Raw genomic sequence first — 21,933 nt, forward strand, 5'->3', positions numbered from 1 at the left:
CTGTAATGCACCCTGCTAGTGTAGAAATATGTGTGAATTTTTTTTTATTCCCGTTTGCACCGCATAGCATGGAGAGTAGCAATGCCGAGCTGTACTTACACATACACAGCTCATACCTGCCAGACATCTTAAAATAGAAACTGGATGTAAATAATCATTTATTTTGCTTTCTTTTAATGTTCATTTGCGTGGTGTAGCACAGATGACATCTGCCACACATACAAAGGTGACATCTGCCAGGCATCTATAAATATAAAACAGATGTCTTTTTGTCTACATTTTTATTTTATATTATGAATGGTGGTTTGCTCGGCTCGGTGTTTAGCAATGCTAACAGGTAGCTTTGTAGTATATGTGAAGGTATAGTGGTTTTCTTTCTATCCATGTAGCTGAATAGGTAGAGCTGCAGCCTAGAGTGTTGTAGATCCTGGGTTTGAGTTCTCAGTAGTCATACCTTTTTACATTCATTGCTGTGTGAGCTGACCTACAGGGTGATTTAATGTAAAAACAAATTTGCTACATTTGAAAAAGCTGAGCTGTGCTAAGCACTACTTAAGCATAGTTAATGGCTACTCCAGTTTGTGAGTTTCTAAGCTTCATTAAAATATGGCTGTGTAAGTTTACGCGATGCTCAGCTCCACTAAGCAGGCTTATATGAGGTTAAGCAATGTGGAGCTTTTTTGAATGTTGCAGTATGACATGTAAGGGTGGAAAAATAGCCTATTTTAAGGGCAATAGGCAGAAATTCTGCAGCATTCATCGGAGTCTTATTAATCTGTTGACATGCCAAGTGGTGCTGATGATGGAGCGTGCTTTCAGGCACAGAAGTGGGGTGTGCAGGAGTCCAGAGTGTTTGTTGGACTCCTGGTCTGAAACTGCAAACTCTGGCTGTTGCAGGACAATTAATAGGGCTCAGAATGTAAAGCTGAAGTCTGGGATCAGTTGACCAGAGATCGTACCAGTGCTACTGGTATGCCCTGCTTTGGTGAGCAGTATCATCATCACTATGATAACTTGAAGCGAAGGAAGAGGGGAACCTTGGACACCTGGATCAAAGAAGCTAGGGCTTGGCATGCCCCATAGATATGTAAGTATATTTGTCACTACTTTACAAAATACAAGCTGAATGTGTGCAAAACTGGTATGCATAACGGTGTGCTTCTCTTCCATCAGCTGCAGCTGAACAGGCTCACAACATCCAGCCTCATGCCTGGCATCTGGCCAGCATGTGCCATGAGTGTGGTAAGCATGGATATTTTCTGATAACTGTGGTGCAATAAACAATAAACAATACCAATAACAAGCAATAAGGTGTAAAGCAGGATTTTGGTTTGATAACTAATGTGTTGTAATAAGTGCAGTAGGGCTGTATTCACTGCATGTCTGTTCTAATGTTGCTGCATTCAACTGTAAAACTGAAATAAATAAAGAATGCAAAAGTAATTGCCTGATAAATGTATTGCCCAATCCACAGAATAGTCCAGTGCTGTCTGCAGCCCACTTTCAGTTACATAATGCTCTTTATTCCTCCCATTCCAGGAACAAGGTATATGGGTAGGGTAGCCCAAATTCTGGGCAGATATCATGTGTATACTTCATAGATTCTAAGGAGCAATAACAATAAAGTGTAAAGCATGATTGTGGCTTCATAGGAATATGTTGAAATAAGTGCAGTAGGGCCGTACTCATTGCATGTCTGTTCTGATGTTACTGCAGTCAATTGTTACATAATATGCACATGTCCCCTGCTGTCACAGCTTTTCAGTTATACTCCCACACCTGACAAATAAGACATGATGGCTGTCTAGTCTATTTAATGTACACAAACATACCTCTCAAGTGTCATGATTTTTGTAATGTAAGGATAACTGACCAATATGTCTGGTCTGTGATTAGCAGATAAATGATTACCTGGAATACGGTGTATTTGCAAATCCATTTTCAGAACACCTTGGTAGTTATGTAGATGCACATTATGTGAAATAGTTCCATGTAGTTGTGTACCTGCAGCCATTAGTGCTTGGCCCATACTGACCCATATTAACAGATTGAGAGGTATGTACATGTTACATCATCTATAAAATAATTTGAGTCACTGTAGTCACAACTGATACTGCACACCTGTAAAAGTATGTATTAGCAGTCTGTATAATAATTTCATCTGTGACTTTACTAAAGGCATGTTTTCTCCCTCTTCCTAAACCTTGTTTTCATTAATTTATTAATGTTATTTATTATGATTTAATATTAATTTATTCTGTAAAACTAAATGTTTTGTTGGTGTTATGGGTTATTTCAGTCCGGTTTGTTGTTAAAATACTTACTGTTATGTCATCTAACATTGCGTTCCACATAATATACCTTAATATTTATTTGGATTAATCAATATTATGTTCCATTATGTTAATACTAACATTAGTTAGGTTATTACTAACCATAACCTATTGTTATAACTACGTTCTACAATGTGCCAAGGTAGGCTAGTTCCAGGTGATCCACCTACCTTGGCTCCTTCAGCTGTGGCACTGGGGCCATCATGTCTGGGACCCAGCCTGATGGTGCCCCCTTTGCTGCTCCTGCACACTACCTGTGGTGTCAGGTAGTTCTGCCCCACAGGACGGGGCTAATCCTCCTCTGGGAGCAGTGGTGCAGGGGGTTTAGTCAACTGTGATGAACTGCATGGTTTGGTGCACAGGATTGTGTTCCATGGTTTTGAATACTACCTGCATCAGATGGAGGGCATGCTCGCCACCCTGGGGGGCAGCCTCACCCTGGAGCCTAGCCTCCACCACTGCCTCCCTACAGGCAGTGAAGGAGCAGTGCCAACATTCCCTTGGGTGGGGACTTGAGTAACACTGCAACCTTGTGGGGGTGCTTGAGACTGGGATTCCACAACACCCTCCACATCCAAGGTGTTCACCCCCCCCTTGTGTCACACACCACCATTGTCTGCTGTCTTGTCTGTCTGCAAAAGCTTCCTCACCTTCCCATTTTACCTCCCCAGCACATATCTATGACCCTTCCCCAACATTACACACTCACCTTAAAAAATAAAAAAGGGGGCACCTGTCCCAAAAAAAAATATATCATCCCATACATAGCTCTCCATTTCACACATGTGTCTACCATATACATGTAATTTGGTCCAACTGGCTTGCAATGCAGTTATATTGTCTTCACCTCTTTGTGTTTGTGCGTGGTGACAGTTCTAATTCATCTACAAATATTTTCAAAGTGCACAGTTATTGCTGTACAAGAAATGGATATCTATGTTTTTTCCCTACACCCTTCCTGCACATACCTACCTGCATTTTATCATGTTTCACCCTGCTTGCACCCCATTTCACCACTGTCCTATCTCGTCTTTTTTCTTTTCTTTAAAATATTTTTTGCTCGATGCAGCATGACATGGCATGTTGCTAAGCTCAGCCAAATGTAGCTATATTGATATATGTGTTTTAAGTGATAATAAACACATACAGAATAAACATCTGCCCCCTATTTTGAATTTGAGACCATCACAGCAGCAGACCACTGAATTAACCTGCCACCCCTCACAGCTGTTAATACAGGTATTTTAAGAAAAACATAGTAATTGCAAGTTACCATAATTAAGAGTGTATAAGCAGAGCTGCACATTATGTCGTGTTGTACAAACTTGGTGAAAAAATAATGGAAAAACTGTGAGTGTAAGTTCTAGTCTGGTACAGGACTACACCACTAGAAAGCCAAACAAAGACTAATGGATGTAAATGAGGTCTCTAATAGCAGGTAAATAGGCACTTTTAACAGCAACATGTACAAGTACACTTGCTATAACATTAATGGCAAAATACATCTTCAACTGGGACTCTGGTGGAGAAATACATATCTATACATTTAGACCAGCTACTTCACAGGCAAGGACTTAAGTGGGGGTGTCTCTATTTACATCAAAAATAAATATACTTCAGGGCTGGTCAAACAGGACAATGCACTTGAGCTATTCCATGTTCAAATCACCATAGGTAAAATCAAATACCACTTCCATGCAAGCTATATGCCCCGCTCTATGACCTAGAAAACCCATACCATGTATTTAAACTTGTCAGAAACACTAACCATCCAACCCAATACCATATTCATGGGTGATTTTAATTGCCCCACTATTAACTGGGAATCCTATATGATACCAATCATACATACACAGAGATTCCAGGATTTTGTAAACACAAACTTCCTGGACCAGATAGTCAATACACTAACCAGGGGTGCAACCAAACTGGATCTGGTCATCATTAATATGGGAGACTGCTGCACATTCTCTACTGTAATGCCTTCCCTGGTAAGGTCAAACCACAAAATGGTCTCCTTTAAAGTAAAAATAAAACCTAAGCTAACCTCCTACTATTAAGTGAGAGCCTGGCAAAATCTCAAGCCCCCATAAACCCTGAGAACACTTCTGATATGCAGAATTGTTCATGGAAACCCTGCACAAGCATGTTAATAGCTGCATAGAGACAGCTGTACCCACCAGGAAAACATACAGGACAAACTCAAAAAAGCCACCCTGGTGGAATCACAAATTAATCAGATGTATAACAGGAGGAAGAAAACCATGGCAAAAATTAGGAGGTGCAGCACCCAGCAGGATAGAAGCACTCGTATCAAACTAAACAAACAATTCAGAGGACAAATAAAGTCTACCAAAGCCAAATTTGAGGTAAGTTTGACCTCCCAGGCCAAGAACAATCACAAAGCATTATTTAGCTATGTCTGCAATGTCAAAGGGAATACACAATTGTGTGCAGAGCTCATTGCAAATGGAGCCACTTATACTGAGCCAGAAGATATAGCAACCCTCCTGGCTGATACATTCAGCTCCAACTTTAATTCTCTCCCTCCCTAACCTTCTCTCAGAAATAGCATTAAATATAACTCCCCGTACTATCACTAGGGAACACATACATAATGCTCTCACAAAGAACAAAAACACTGCATCAGTGGGCCCAGGCAATATCCCAGGATGCCTTCTCAATAGCATGAAACATGACCTATCAGGGCCTCTGGAATTACTATTTAATGTGTAGCCTTCAAACAGGATTTGTGCTTCAGAAATGGAAAAAGGAAACAGTCATCCCTTGGCATAAAAGTGAGCCATCTACAGACCCTGGAAACTACAGACCCATTAGTATCCCTAGTCTTATATGCAAAGCCATGGAAAGAACTATCATGGATATGATCAGTAGAGATATAGCAAACTTTCAGACACTGGACCCAACCCAGTTTGGTTTCATTAAGGGCAGATCATGCCTACTCAACCTGGTGGACTTCTTTGAGAAGGTCACAAAAGCAATGGATGAGGGTAAAATCATTTACACTGCCTATCTTGACCTGGCCAAGACATTTGAGACAATACCCCACTCGGGCATTGTTGACAAACTCAAGAGGTTAGGTACAAACCTGTATGCCACCTGATAGATAGCCAACTGGATCACAGACAGGACCCAGGAAGTTAACATTGGGGAGTCCACCCCTACAAAGAGGCTAGTCACAATTGGAGTCCCTCAGGGATCAGTCCTTGGACTGCTCCTTTTTGTTATATTCTTCTCAGAGGTCAAGGCCAATGTCAGTGGTGTCTGGCTGACTAAATTTGCAGATGATTGCAAATTAGGAGCTGTCATTGAATCTCACACTGACACAAATGTCCTCCAAGAGGAGCTGACACAGACAAACAACTGGTGTCAGAGTCATGGACTAAAACTAAATGCCAAGAAATGCATAATAGTATCCTTTGGGAAGTCATCCATCCCTGGTAACTATCATATTGACAACACACCCCTTAGAGTTGTGCAAGTAGTCAGGGACTTAGGGACACACATAGATAGTAATCTAGCCTTTGATCATCACTTGTGGTGAGGAAATCATTCTATGTTGCGCAACTTATAAACAAATGTATGGCATCTAAGTCCAAGGAAGTCATTGTTCCACTGTATTCAGCATACATCAGAATTATCATTGATTTACAATGCCCCCTTTGGTATTTACAGTACTTAATCAGGCATATCCAACAACTGGAATGTCCACATAGTTTCCTCACTAAACGAATACAGGGTGTATATAATATGTCCTATACAGACCATCTCAAGACAACATCCCTGTATTTTGCCTCCTACATGCTTTTGAGGGGATATCTATGCCTGGCATACAGGGCAATGTCAGACCCCACTCTGATGGACCTCCTGGATATCCACAAAACAAGTGCCAGAATTACTCATTCTAAAGAATTAAACCTTGCCTGTGATATAAATAGGACCTGCTGGAGAGATAGGTATGTGTCCAAGAGACTACCCCGTTTATGGAACAGGATCCCTATCCATGTGAAGCAGATTTCCTCCCTAATCCAATTCAAGTGCAACTTTGACTATTGGATGGAAACTGGAAATTCATCCCTGGTTTGGCACCTGTGTCTCTGATGCAAAAAGGCAACCTGTAAGTGGCTCATCTCCCAGGCCCATGCTTACACTTATCAAGGGTATCAGAACTTATCAGAGATTTGGGATACATAGCTAGGCTTAAAAAAGGCCCTTGTGGTCATTAGCCTTGTAAACACCTATGAACCTATAAGCTGTGGTGATGGAGATGATACATCCACAAATTTCCTGTGTCCATTACAGACATTTGTCCTACACCAGTTATTATTGTCTTGTTCTGCATCCCATTTGTCCTACACCAGTTATGATTGTCTTGTTCTGCATCCCATTGCATAACCTGCACATGATGTGCATTACAGCAGATGTGTGCTTTACATGCATGGGGAGCCTCTTACATATAGGGTGTAGTGTCTGTGTTACATACCTGTCTCTCCAGCATGTACTATTTATACCACTGTGATAGTGTAGGTGTGCAGAACAAGTAACACATGTGTTAGTTCTGTCTTGGATAAGCAGGATGTACACATTGGGATTTGACACCTTCCCGTATGGCAGCCATATGCATCCATTCCAAAGCATGTAGGAGACAGACTACGCATGTACACTCTTGACACGGACTGAATCAGACATGTTATCTACATTATGTATTGGTTTACCATGGAGCCTGTGTGGTTGCTACAGCTGTAAGATATGCCTGTGTAGTGACATAGCAAAGGTACCATTGCACTCAATGACAGGTGTGATGAGTGCCAAATATTGTATAACAATGACAGTCTGGGATTGGGATTTACATGCCATAACTTTCTGTATAGGTTGTACAAAACTGAATGCATCCCCACATCTTACTGACCAGTGAAACTCAAAGGCTACATTACTCTCTGTGTCCATGAGTCCACGAGTAATGGCTCAACTGTGTGCAGTGTGTGGATGCTACTATATTTTCCAGGGATGGATGACTACCAAAAGGATAGTATTGTGCAGTCCTTTGCATTTACTATTTGTTAAACACCTAGTCAGGCCATGGTAGGTGGAGTGAGTCATATTCCCATCATCCATTGCACAGTGTAACACTCAATGAGGTCCACCAGTTAGGGTAGGTAGGCATGATCTGCCCTTGAGCGAACAAAACTGTGTTTGGTCCAGTGTCAGTAGGTGTATGACATTGTTACTGATCGTAGCCATGCTAACTCCTTTCATGGCTTTACATATCAGAAAACTGAGAGATCTGGGGACACTGATTGGCACTGCATGATAGCTGTCCTCTGTGCAACTAAGTATTGCAGTTATGTACATCATGTTCCAAGAAAAGAGTAATCTAAGGTGACTGTACAGAATACAGACAAACAATTGAGGGAAATGCAATATGTATACCCTGTGAAGGTAAGGTGTGAGGTTTTACACAGGTATTCTGCAGTTGGCCACTACTCAAGTGGTGTGTCCTGAAAGGACACAATTAACTTGTGAACAATGCAGAAAGCAAGGGAGTCTCCTGGATTGCTGGTGCCTGGCTATACTACTACTGCTGGTCTCCCCACAACCACTCTGTTATGAGATACCATGCTCTGTTACTTTTTCTGTCATCACAAGTAAAATGTTACTATGAAGCTCATGATGAGTAACAGCCTGTTTGTTCATCTTCATGGTTGTCCCACATCGTGAAAAGGCTCTATACATTTCACATACCATCCTCCAGATAGATGCCTTGATTAGCGACCTAAGCAATCAGTTGGCTTTTGCATGTATTATGCTTTCTGTGCAAGGTTTGGTGGTATGTCACTAGAGAACTGACCAGATGGTGATTAGGAACAAAACTGCAGCATCACAATATATTGTGCAATGTTTAGTGACATAGATCTCCAGACTTGCTGAAACAAGCAGCACAGTGGTGGTGCTCCATCTTAGGTGACAATGTCACTTCATGCATCCTGCCCTTCAACAGTTTAATGATGAATATCTGCATGCCATGGCTGTGAGACCTACTGCAGAGGACTGGCCACCTTTGATCAAATTATGTCCACCTGCAACATGTCCTAGTTATGTCATATTGTACAGTTATGTACCTGGAACATGTCTGTGTTCCCACATTATGTCATACAACAACCAGTTTGCTGTGCGGTTGCATGAGAGGCATTGTACATTTGCAAGGCCAACATAATGTCAGCAAAATTGAACTAGTCCTCTGTGCATGCATGTGAATCTGCATCTTCACTGCAAGGCATGCCTACAAACAATGTGTTTCAGGCTGTCAACCCCAAGGGTGTGGCAGCATGACCTTAGCTTTGCTTGACTTGCACAGTGTAGCATTCGTAGGTATGGTATTGGGACCATGCCTACTGTCAGGATTTTGGTCAATCCAAGGTCTGCATGGCTGGCAAAGCATTGTATGGCACACTGTCAGATGATGTGTTACCTTAGGGAACCTACATAAAAGTGACATGTTACATTTCATCATCTGTCATGACACTGCCAAACAATGGCGTGCTGTGATGTTTATACAAGTATGACTGTCTTGCTAATGGCAGTATGAATGACTGCTGATGACATGTGGAAAGTGTACCCACCCCTCTACTCCTATGCCACACAAACACAATGTGTGAAAGATGTGACTGCACTTCAAACCTTAATTCCATGGTGTCTCACACAGCAGTCAGTACATATGGCAATAAGCATTTTGCCAACATGCACAGCTCACCTCATACACCACCCACACCCACAACACACACACCTCTATTTGTGCAGCTCCTTACCAGACACATTCCCAAACAACAGACACCTCAGAAAACCTACCATTGGAGTGCACAGTACACATAATAGTGCATGTACCACTGGTCTCATCAGTCACACACCTGAGGCACATCATAGATGCAGACCTATTATTCATGTGTGAGTACATCTTGAGACACACTGATGTCTGTGTCACCGTGCTACATATGAGAAACATCACAGTTAGCTCTCTGTAGATTGACACAATACACCATACCACAAATTGCTGCAACTCAAGGAATATCAAGTGACATAATGATGACATCATATTTCCTGCAGGTGTATAAGATTAGGGACATATGTCCCTAGACTATATGCAGACACATGACTAAGCTAACACACTCTGTGTATGCCACGGGTATGACCATAGCTTTCAGCTGCATTTGACCTTCACCTAAGATGATGGCTCAATACACATGGAAAATGAGGGATGTCAATAATTGCCTTAGCATGTAGTGCCATTGGAAAGGGATCTACATGTTTGCCTTGGATGACTTGATCAACAAAGTTCAATGCTTTGCAAGAGATGGTATTCATCTCTCACCCCTGGGATTTTGAGTACTGACCAAAGCTGCTAACGCCCCTAAATTGCAATGTATAGGCACTATCTGGAGGGAAATCATTCCCCAGAGAATGCCATCTTCATACAGCATCACGGTTATGTTGCTACATGCTGGGAATGGCAACACTAAATCCCACTCTGTGGAAGGTGCCCCCATCTTGGAATATGCAGACATTTGTGCAGTCAAAGATACCTGGTTCACAGCTGTGGACAGCACCACAGCCATACCAGACTACACATCCTTTTACATGTCTAGACCTCAAACTGACAGTGTGCAAGGTGATGCAGGTGGTGTATACATATTCATTAAAGATACAGTAGATACACTTCCAGATTTAGTGAAACACTATGCTTTCCCAGAGATACTGCAGGTGCTATTCACTGCTGGAAGGGAACTTAATCAAGCCATTGCCAGCTACTGGAGCAGCTCCAGGAATCCAGGCACCAGTTGTGCTTATTTGAATATATGTGTGTCTATCAAGATATATCAGTACACCCTGCCACCCCAAACCAGGGTGTACTGATATATGTGTGTCTATCAAGATATATCAGTACACCCTGGTTTGGGGTGGCATTAAGTAATCACAAACTGTATTGCTTAGTCATGTTGAAGCTCACTTGCCCAAAAGTTAGTCCATGTCCTTAATTAAATGTCCTAGAACAGTGGTGTGACATCCCCACAAGAGGAGTCAATGTAGTGCTTCATGTATTTATGTATTATGGGTGACCACTAGAGCCCACTACTGTAAGGTCCTCCCTGGTTAGATCTGACCACAGATCATTCTCATTAAAACTATCAGACTTAACCCTCCTTGTAGAAAATGCAGAAATATACTTAAACAAATCAATGTATTACCTCCTATGGGATGGTTTATAAAGCATGACTGCACCTCGCCCCTCAGATGGGACAGACAAGTATGCAGAGCTCCACACCCATGCAATGTGTAAGCAGCGGTATAACTGCATAGACTTGGCTGTGCCTGACAGGAGGAACACAAGCTCTTCATGGCACATCAAACCTATGTGGTGGACAACTGCCATTAGGAGGTTATATAATAAGAGGTGGACATTGCTGTGTGACAGTTGGGATGAGGGTGCTCCCTAAAATGGAGGCACAATCTCCTCAGCTGATACAATCACATGGTGTTGTTGTGATGTATTGTAGAAACAATATGTGACAAAATATGCCTCCCACATAAAGCAGAACCATGTCGCACAGTGTAGTTACATGGTTAACCTCAGAGGACAGGCCCAGATTGTTGACAAACTCGTACATAATGATGCCACATACAATGGGTCTGTACTCATAGCTAACCTGTTTTCCCACAGGTTCTGCGTCAACTTCACTCTCCTGTCACCACCACATGTGCCACATGACATTCCTCAACATGTCCCATACCTTACATATCAGCAGAGCAGATCATAACTGTCCTCTCCATGGGAGATACATAGCATCTACTGGACATGCTAACATCCCAGGCTGCATCCTACATGGGATCCACCAAGGATTACTAACACCATTGCGAACTCCTTGCAATCATACTGTAATCACTGGCTGCATTCCAACTGACTGGTCACTGGCAACTGTTATCCCCTTGCACAGTGGTGGACCATCCACTGACCACTGGAACTATAGACCTATTTGCCTGAGTAGCCATATGTGTATGGCCATGGGGAAAATCATCATGGAGATGATCAGCAAACATATATGTGATCTACAAACAGTTGACTGTACACAGTTTGGATGTTTTACTGGGAGGTCATGGCTGTTAAACATGGTGGATATGTCTGAGGCAGTCACTAAGGACCTGGGTGAGGGGACATCAGGGCATACAACCTGGATGTAGGCAAGCTGTGTAACTCTATCCCCCACTCAGGCATCATTGACAAAAGTACCCACTTAGGCATCCATGGTAATATCATTATAGGGGTCACTAAATGGCTTATGGATGGCACACACACTCAAAATAGGGAAATCCACCTCCAATAGCTGATCATTAAGCAGCAGTATTCAACAGGACATAGTCCTGGGTCCTGTACTGCTTGGAATCCATTTAACCACAATACAAATTAATACTGACTGTCTGTGGCTGACAGTGTTGGCTGATGACTGCAAACTGTGAGCAGGTATAGACTCTGGGAGTATGACAATATCCTACAAGAGGGCATTGATGAACAAATGCCTGTTTACATACTAATGGCTCTAAACTCCATGCAAATATATATGTAGTATAATTTCCATCAGTAACTATCACAACATGTGAGGTATATACTTAGGGTTGATAGACCTGGGCACACAGGTCTGGACACACAGGTTTATACCTAATGTACTTGAGATCACCATGTCTCCCCAAAGGTAAGATGGGAATCATATGTCATAAGTGAGGGCACAGTCACCCAAAATTGGCATACTTGGAACCTCCATGTACTCTTCCTTCAGCATGCAAATATTTGAGTGTAATGGCATTTGGTACTGTACCATTCCAAGCACTACTGACAGTTGCACACAGCTCAATGGTCTCTCACAAGGGAACTTCACATCTTCAGTATCTGTTCAATGGGCTTCATCTGAAATTAGTGGCCATTGTAGCCCGTGTCTACTCAGAGGTGAGCTTTGCCATGCATATGGGGCAATGTGTGGCCCTGCTTGATTGGAAATGCTGCATATCTGTAGGTGGCATGGTACAGGATCTACTCACTCTAAGGACATTAACCTGGTATGTGACATTAGTAATACATACTGGTGGGAGAGATATGTCTAGCAGACTTTAACACACTTTTGAAACAGAAGCCTGCATAATGGCAAACAGAGCACCTCAGGGGACCTCATCATATGCCATCTGTATGATTGGCTGGGTGACCATCATTTCACCACAGGGCTTCTGACTGTGTCCCTCATGGGCAGGGGATATATGTGCTAATAATGTAAATAAGGGTATAAACTTGCCTAGGATTGTGAGGGTTGTAGAGCCATTATGCTACTAAAGTTCAAAGACTGTAGGGCCATTATGCTACTAAAGTTTAAAGATCCTACGATTCCTTAAACTGATGTAAAATGCTGAAACAGCCACACACACAAACCTGGTTACATTGAGGATAGCAGCACTTTCACATGCAGTTTACAGGACACAGCACAGTACATACACACTGCAAGTTGGCTGCATGTAGAGTAGGAAACTTACCTATCTAATGGTACACATAACAGATCACAGTACATGATGCATGCACTACACCTCAAGTCTGCTATTACTATCTTTTTAGGACATCTTAAGCTTGATGGCATCAGCAGGCCTAGCTGTGCTCAGGCATTTGGAGGCCCACATCACCTGCTACAACCAAAACACTGCAAAACTGTACCTGTTTCTGAGTTACTGAGGGGATCATATTTACATTGTATGGAGACACACACACACCCTCACTCACACACACACACGTGCGCACACGCACACACACACACACACACACACACACACACACACACACACACACACACACACTCACACTCACACACACACACACACACACACACACACACACACACACACACACACACACACACACACACAAACACTGAGTGGCTGGAGCAAGATTAAAACCCCTACTTATCTAGTCTCACACACTACAGATCACAGTACTGATCGCACATGCCAAGGCTTAAGTCTGACATTGCAATGGCAGCTGGTAGTCTTAAGGTAAATGACATCAACAGGCCTTGTAAAGAGGACAGTTTGGAAGCTGGCAGCAACTTACAGGGCCAAAAATTGCAGAACCATTGCAGTTTGATAGTCGATGAGAGATTCCCGGTTGTTTTGCAGGGGAATATGTGCAGACACACACACACATACACTAGCCTACAGTAAGATTAGAACCCCTACCTAACTATTCGTACACACTACAGATCATAGTATTTATTGCACACACCACAGCTTAAATCTGACATTACAATGGCAGCTGGTAGTCTTAATGTTGATGATCAGTAGGCCTTGTAGAAGAGGGCAGTTTGGAAACTGGCAGCAACTTACAAGGCCAAAAAGTGCAGAACTATTGCAGTTTCATAGTCAATGAGGGATTGTCAGCTCTTTTGCAGGGGGATAAATTCACTTGCCACACAATAAGCAGCCTGGAATAAGATTAGAACCCCTACCTAAAATACTCTTGCATACTATAGATCACAGTACTTATCACACGCACCATAGCTGATATCTGTTTTTGACATGACTGCAGGCAAACTACTTGTGGATTACACAAACTAGACTTCTGTTGAACTGCATCTGTGGCATGCAGAGGGAAATTGCTTCATTCTGTTATCTGCATCTAGTAGCTTAGCAATAAGATAACTACTATTTATCCTAGCTATGTGGCTATAGTTACCAGTTTGGGCATATGTGGCTGTTTGCATTTGGAAGGGCAAGCCTGTTGGCAAGAACAATGTGCCCTTTCCATGTGTGCATAGATAATATTATACATTACACCAACTGCTCACCTGTTTCTACATGTGTAGTGACATCCAGCAGGCACAGGGGTCTGTAGCTAAGTGCATTATGTACTGTTGAGCCCTTAATTTGGATCTTTCGAGCAACATTATAGATGTGTGATAGTGCAGGTTTACTCACCATTACCAGGGTATGTAGGACAATACAGACATAAACACACATATTTATGTATATAACAGGGATGTATATAGAAATGTAGCTGTGTGGGTGTGTATGATATATATATATATATGTTACATAGATATATGAGGAGAGACCTGAGATATATGTTTTTCTATATATAGCTATATATAGGTATATCTCTATTTGTATATACGTAGAGATAGATATACTATCTATGGGACAGAGAGATAGTAACAGACAGATATGTATACATATATGTATGTATGTATAGATATATCTATACATAACTGGTCATTTTGGGCAAGGGGCAACAAAATTGCTCTCTGTGTAACTAAGTGTATAACCATTCCCTGTGGGATTGTCAGTACTTATGAACTGACTCCAGGCCACACCTACCTGTACTCCAGTGCTGGGTTTTGTATGTTGCAAACAATGACATCTCTCCCTGTGTCTGCACTACTGCACTTCACTCAAATTGTCCAAGACATTCTCCAGCTGTGCCTTGCATATGGGGCAATGTGTGGCCCTGCTTGATTGGAAATGCATATCTGTAGGTGGCATGATATGCAATTAATATGTGACAGAGGTTAATAATGTTACACCACATACAGACTGACATTCTGTAAAAACACCAACATAATAATACCTCACAGCCAAAAGATGTGGATACTTCCAAATAAGAACCATCAACGTCATCATCCATACTAACTTCCCTAGTCCACTGAGACACATAAGCTGGCAGAGAGCAGTCATTCATCACACAATCAATAGCATAAATATGTACATTGTTTTTCCTGTAAGTGAGACATACACTGTATGATCAATTTCTGTGTCACTGCCCTGAGATTGCCTGGACTGCTGATATACCATTGATGAGCTACTGTTACAACAGTTATATGGGAACACAGCTGTGTTGGAGGTGGGGGGAACAACACTGCATGTTCTGTTGGGATACACAGTAGTCCAAATATCATGTAACCACTCTGTTTAATATCTCCCTTGATTGATGTAGTGAATATTCCATGCATGAGGTCTAGTGACTATTAAAGGGCACATGATAGTGGACTAGGTATCTGTAGTCCCATGTGGATGTTACTTCTGTCCAAATATCCCACTATATTTACTTGCATAAATGTAGCAAATCCAAACATACCATACCATATCATACTAATCCTTACAAATACTGTGTAGGTTAGAGACTTACCTTGCAATTGCAGCAGTTGACAGAACTGTAGTTCAGGGCTGATTCTGTCTGATGAGAGCAGTGCACAGACAATACATGGATAGGTGCAGTTTGTGTGGGTTGTCTGGCATCAAGTTTAATATATGTATGTGAGTAGGAGTAAGGTGTCAGTCCTTAGGTTGCCAGTGAATGTCATATGCATTGTCTCGTAGCCAAAGCCAGGACATACTGAGCATACCTACATCTGCCTACAGGGACATCAGCATGAGGTTCCTCTTCTGAGTCCTCCTGTGACTGTGGCTCTGGTGACCTAGGCACTGTTGGGGGCACTGTGTATTCCTTCCCTTTGCTGATCCTGCTGCAGCTGCTTCCACAAGACCAGATTATGTAGCATAGCACATACTGCGAACATATGTGCACATGTGGCTGTACAGTACTGCAGATCTCCACCAGATATATCGAGGCACCAGAGCCGTGACTTCCAAAGTCCAAATGCATACTCTATGATGTTCCTAGTTTGTGCAGGTGCCTTATTATGGCACTCTTCCCTGGATGTATGTGCATTTATGATGGGTGTTATCATCCATGGTTCCAAGGTATAGCCAGCATCCCCCAGTAAATGGCTGTGAGGAATGTCCCCCTAGCAAACATCTAGTACAGCTGTGATGTGCGTCGGATATGGGAGTCATGATAACTGCCAGGGCTGCCAGCACACATATTCAGGATAATCCCTTGGGCATTGATCATGACCTGGCAATTGATGGAGTGGCACCCCTTGTGGTTGATGTAGATTCTACCCTCTACAATGGGTGGTGCCTTGATGTGTACATGAGTGCAATCTATGGCATCCAGTAGTTCAGGGTATTGTGCAAGTGCTGCATATTGTTGGCCCTCACCTCAGCAGTGAGGGGATAAGATATGTGCTCACTGGCATGTGGTAGCATGGCATCCAGGAACTGGTGGAGTATCCTGGATGCAGATGCCTGTGAGACCCCCATCATGTCCCCATTTGGTCTTTGGAAAGTACCTGTAGCTAGTATCTGAAGGTATATATATACCTTTGTTTCCACTAGGATGAGTTCCCCTCTGCTGGCTCTGGGTCCGACTTGAGGGTGGCAGAGCTCAGTGAGTTCTTGTAGTATGTCCCTGTCTACCCTGTAGCAATCTACAATCTCCAGATCATGTAGCTCCTGGGAGGTTACCCTCAGCTGGAACACTCCTCTCCTTGTCTGCCTAAGCTTAATGTCAGCAGCACCAGAAGCATTGAATTCAGCATCTAGCACATACATATGTAGTAGACCTGCAGCAGCCCCTAATATTATCTCAGTTAAAATTCCCAAGTCTGTACTCCAATGGTCCAGAGTATTGGGGGAAAATCAGAATGCTGGGTGTATGCATACCTTATACAGCTCTACTGTAGGTGCAGAATGTGTGATTGGCTAACTATGATGCATTCCATCTTTCTACAATATAATTAACATCATTTAATGGCCCTATTTTAGTATGCGATGCTGCACACAGCACTGTGCTGTGCAGCATAACTTATGCAAATGTCAAAAGTTCTAATTGAATACATCTGGTTTTAAGAACACAGTCAGTCAGGCAGCGCGCCATGCAGACAAGTACACCTAAGCTTAAAAGAGCTGAGAAGTGAGAGGACACACTCCCGTGATGTCACATCCTGTGTAAACATCAACATGGTGTAAGACTCTACTCGAAGGGCATATGTGGACACGATTACTCCTTTCTGCTATTCAGTAACCCCACCTCATCTGTGTACTTATCCAAGCTGATAGCCTAGAATCTACATGCTTCATAGCCCTATCACCTTAGCAACAGCAGCAATGCCCCATTGTAGGGACCTCACAAGATCCTATAATACATTTCTGTCACATACTATAAAATTCTTTTTTTTCCTATATTTTTTTTCTATTAAGCATGTTTGCATACTGTGAGGTGCAGCACAAACATGTTGAGATTATCAAAAAATTATTATTTTAAATTATTCCTTTTAATATTTCTGACATACAGTCTAATAGTTTTGCTCATATATGTATGTGGTCTTACATTTTCAGGGGATTTATGTCCACATTTCTACAGTTTTACACCCCCTTTTGTCTGTCTAGACTTCTGTACATGGAATTGTTCCAGTTACACTGTAGACACTAACATGGAGTCTGAACAGATGTCTTTCTGCATGTTGGATTACTCTACCTGCCTCATTTGCATGAGATCCACCTGCTTATGAGGCGATTTGCATGCCATGGAATTTTCCATGTTTGTGCATATGAGTGCGCTGATCAGCAGCACTTATTGAATCTTAATATGTTTGCATCCATGTATCTATTGTGGCGCACTGCCTACATGAACAAAAAACATGTCGGCTTTATTAAATTCCCCCCAGTGTGTTCATGATCCTTTCCAGTCTGGCGTCTGCCCTAATCATAGCTCTGATCTTGTCATTATATGGGACTTAAATGATCCCCTTATGGTGAAGAATCAAAAGCATTATTTTGATCTGTTCTCCATGATTTCTCTCTTACATTTAACAGAGATGATCATAACTTTCTCTTAAAACATTTGCAGCTGCACTGTGGTGATATCAGTATTTTCTTGAAATGTTTTGCCTCCTAATTCTGAGATCAAACTTAACAGGCAATGTCTGGGATTAATAATTTGCTTTTTTATCCTGTTATATATGGGGTTCCCTAGAGTTCTTAGTCCTATATTGTTCACCCAATGCATGCTTCCATTATGATAACTACTTTAAGAATGGAAATTATGTATCATTGCAGTGCTAATGATATACAGCTCATATTTCTCAACTATCCAGATTTTCACCGAATGTTCAGATTTTTGCCTCATAGTTTGGTTCTGTTCCTCTTAAACGTGTGGTTTTCTTGCAAATCGCCAGGATGATCTGAGAACTGAAGTCAATAAATAATGACATACACCTGAGTCTCAGACTTCAAATCCTTCAGAAAAATGTATGTTAATACAAACCCTGTTACTCCAGCAACTTTCTCAGTTTGTAAGAGCATTATTTACAATCTGTCCCTATTTTGGGGAATTTGTTCCCCCGTTTTGTCAAGGTTTGTCCAGATTTCTTGCCCTAAGAGATTGAGAGGTATGGTACTGCTCACCCCTCATTCCCTCAAAGCAGTCTGCTCTGGATTCTTTAAGTGATGACCTGGAATGTGTCGAAAACTGGATGAGTGCCACTCATCTAATGAGTATCTGTGGTCCTGGCTATCCATGCCACATTAATGATCCCAGTGTGTCTATCCTTAAATGTAATTTTTATTTTTTAAGCTGATAAGCTGTCAGTTGTGAAGAAAGCTAACACTGTGATTATAGATGATAGCTTTACACTTAGGTATGAGGCTTCACTGACTATGAAATTATAATTCATTTTTAAGAATCATCTCCGGAGAAGAGGAGGGGGAAGGCATGCCCGAAGGCAGGAAGAGAGGTGGAAAGTTAGGAGTGTAGTAGTAAGGGTAGGAACTTAGAATGTTGGCAGTAGGACTGGTATAGGGAGAGAGATAGCTGATATGATGGAGAGAAGGAAGGCTGATGTATTGTGCGTGCAAGAGACCAGATGGAAGGGAAATAAGGCCAGGCATATAGGAGGTGGGTTCAAATTGTTCTATCATGGTGTGGATGGCAGGAGAAATGGGGTAGGGGTTATCCTAAAGGAACAGTATGCCAAGAGTGTTTTGGAGGTGAAGAGAGTGTCTGATAGAGTGATGTTTATGAAGCTTGAAATTGATGGTGCAATGATGAATGTTGTTAGTGCATATGCTCCACAAGTTGGGTGTGTGATGGATGAGAAAGAAAAATTTTGGAATGAGTTGGATGAAGTGGTGGTGAGTGTACCCAAGGGTGAGAGACTAGTGATTGAAGCAGACTTCAATGGGCATGTTGGTGAAGTGAACAGATGGGATGAGGAAGCGATGGGTAGGTATGGTGTTAAGGCGAGGAATGCAGAAGGTCAGATGATTGTGGATTTTGCAAAAAGGATGGACATGGCTGTGGTGAATACGTATTTTAAGAAGAGGGAGGAGCATAGGGTGATGTACAAGAGTGGAGGAAGATGCACACAGGTAGATTATATCATATGTAGGAGGGCCAGTCTGAAGGAGATTGGAGACTGTAAAGTGGTGACAGGGGAAAAGTCTAGTTAAGCAGCATAGAATAGTGGTCTGTAGGATGACTTTGGTGATCAAGAAGAAGAGGAGGAGTGTGAAAGCAGTGCCAAGGATTAAATGGTGGAAGTTAAAAAAGGGTGATTGTGAGGTGGAGTTCAGGGAAGAGTTAAGACAGGCACTAGGAGGTAGTGAAGAGTTACCGAATAGCTGGGTAACTACAGCAGAGCTAGTAAGGGAGACTGCTAGAAAGGTGCTTGGTGTGACATCTGGACAGAGGAAGGAGGACAAGGAGACCTGGTGGTGGAAAGAGGAAGTACAGGAGAGTATACAGAGGAAGAGGCTGGCGAAAAAGAAGTGGGATTGTCAAAGAGATGAAGAAAGTAGACATGAGTATAAGGAAATGAGGTGCATGGCAAAGAGAGAGGTGGCAAAGGCTAAGGATAAGGCATATAGAGAATTGTATGAGAGATTGGAGAAAAGGATCTGTACCGATTGGCTAGTCAGAGGGACAGAGCTGGGAAAGATGTGTAGCAGGTAAGGGTGATAAAGGATAGTGAGGGAAATGTACTCACAAGTGAGGAGAGTGTGTTGAGTAGATGGAAAGAGCACTTTGAAGGGCTGATGAATGAAGAGAATGAGAGAGAGAGAAGGTTGGATGATGTGGGGATAGTGAATCAGGAAGTGAAGCAGATTAGCAAGGAGGAAGTAAGGACAGTTATGAAGAGGATGAAGAACGGAAAGGCTGTTGGCCCAGATGACATACCAGTGGAAGCATGGAGGTGCCTAGGAGAAATGGCAGTGGAATTTTTAACCAGATTGTTTAATGAAATTTTGGAAAGTCAGATGATGCCTGAGGAGTGGAGAAAAAGTGTTTTGGTATCTATCTTTAAGAATAAGGGTGATGTGCAGAGTTGCAGTAACTACAGAGGGATAAAACTGATCAGTCGCAGCTTGAAGTTATAGGAAAGAGTAGTGGAAGCTAGGTTAAGAAGGGAGGTGATGATTAGTGATCAGCAGTATGGTTTCATGCCAGGAAAGAGCACTACAGATGGAATGTTTGCTCTGAGAGTGTTACTGGAGAAATACAGAGAAGGTCAGAAGGAGTTGAATTGTGTCTTTGTGGACTTAGAGAAAGCATATGACAGGGTGCTTAGAGAGGAGTTGTGGTATTGTATGAGGAAGTCTGGAGTGGCAGAGAAGTATGTAAGAATGGTACAGGATATGTACAAGGGTAGTGTGACATTGGTGAGGACTGCGGTAGGAGTGACAGATATGTTTAACATGGAGGTGGGATTACATCAAGGATCAGCTCTTATTTGCAGTGGTGATGGACAGGTTGACAGATGAGATCAGACAGGAGGCCCCGTGGACTATGATGTTTGCAGATGACAATGTGATATGTAGTGAGAGTAGGGACCAGGTTGAATAGACCCTGGAGAGGTGGAAATATGCTTTAGAGAGGAGAGGAATGAAGGTCAGCAGGGCTAAAACAGATATATGTGTGTAAATGTGAGGGAGGGTAGAGGAATGGTGAGGATGCAAGGAGTAGAGTTGGTAAAGGTGGATGAGTTTAAGTACTTGGGATCAACAGTTCAGAGTAATGGTGAGTGTGGAAGAGAGGAGAAGAAGAGAGTGCAGGCAGGCTGGAATGGGTGGAGAAGAGTGTCAGGAGTGAATTATGACAGACAGGTACCAGTAAGAGTGAAAGGGAAGGTCTACAAGAGAGTAGTGAGACCAGCTATGTTATATGGGTTGGAGATGGTGGTATTGACAAAAAGGCAGGAGTCAGAGCTGGATGTGGCAGAGTTAAAGATGTTAAGATTTTCACTGGGTGTGACTAGGATGGACAGGATTAGGAATCAGTATATTAGATGGTCAGCTCAGGTTGGCCAGTTTGGAGACAAAGCAAGAGAGGCGAGATTGCGTTGATTTGGACATGTGCTGAGGAGGGATGCTGGGTATATTGGGAAAAGGATGCTAAGGATGGAGCTGCCAGGTAAGAGGAAAAGAGGAAGGCCTAAGATAAGGTTTATGGATGTGGTGAGAGAGGACAAGCAGGCGGTTGGTGTGAAAGAGCATGATGCAGAGGACAGGAAGAAATGGAAACAGATGATCCACTGTGGCAACCCCTAACGGGAACAGCCGAAAGAAGATGATGATCTCCTACATCAAGCATTTTTACCTTCCTGAATACCTATTAGTGGTGATGCTTGGCCCGGTTTATTTCTGCATTCATTACTATAAT

Source organism: Protopterus annectens, chromosome 4.part1 (genome assembly GCF_019279795.1).
Source record: "Protopterus annectens isolate FY-2018-M chromosome 4.part1, PAN1.0, whole genome shotgun sequence".
Classification (NCBI taxonomy): Eukaryota; Metazoa; Chordata; order Ceratodontiformes; family Protopteridae; genus Protopterus; species Protopterus annectens.